Source organism: Stegastes partitus, unplaced genomic scaffold (genome assembly GCF_000690725.1).
Source record: "Stegastes partitus isolate 25-593 unplaced genomic scaffold, Stegastes_partitus-1.0.2 Scaffold223, whole genome shotgun sequence".
In the NCBI taxonomy this organism is placed as follows: Eukaryota; Metazoa; Chordata; class Actinopteri; family Pomacentridae; genus Stegastes; species Stegastes partitus.
Window position 1 is genome coordinate 90473 of NW_007577954.1, and position 801 is coordinate 91273.

Genomic DNA, 801 nt, shown 5'->3' on the forward strand with positions numbered 1-801 from the left:
GACTGCTGTGAATAAATAACATGAGCAGCAGAAGTAGCGACAGTAGCATTTTTCCCCTCCTGTTTTAGTGTTGGTAATGTAACTGTAATGTATGTTCACTGGTACTGTCACTCTGTTGTGAATATATTTGCACTGTAATTATGACATTACAGATTCATAGAAGCCCCCTTTGCCTGTAGTCTAATTTAAAAGTGAAACAAACTAAAAATATAGAAGAAAAAGCAGTAAGAGTTACCAGTGCATATTACATATCCCTCCCTAAAATACTTTGTTTTTGTCATTTTTGAACAATTCAACATATAAGACACAAAGCATTGATTAAACATTGTTTAACAGTCTTGTTACAAAGGCAATTTCCTGGAGGAGCCTAAAACAAGGGTGATGTGATTACATCTCTCTTCCTGTGCTATTCTAATATTACACAGGTCATTGGAACATAATTTATGTGGATGATTCCTTTTTTTGATTTAGCCACATTCTTTACATTGATGCATGACTGGCGATAGAGAAACATTCCTGTGTTCCTGCTCTTGGGCGGAAAGCGTCTCCTATCCACAGGGAAAGGTACCGCTCCCTGTCACATACATCCTCCATCACCCTCTTGGTGGGGATTATTGAGGATTATAATACTGACGTTTATGCAGAGCACGCCAAAGAAATGTCTTCATAAATTTGGTTATAAGAGGTGGCAGTGATAAGGGCCTCTCTCCCCCTCTACATTCTTTTGCACTGAGTCTCCCAAAAGGAAATGGACTTTCATCAATAGGCATGTTGAAATAGTGCTAGAGTTCATGAACACAG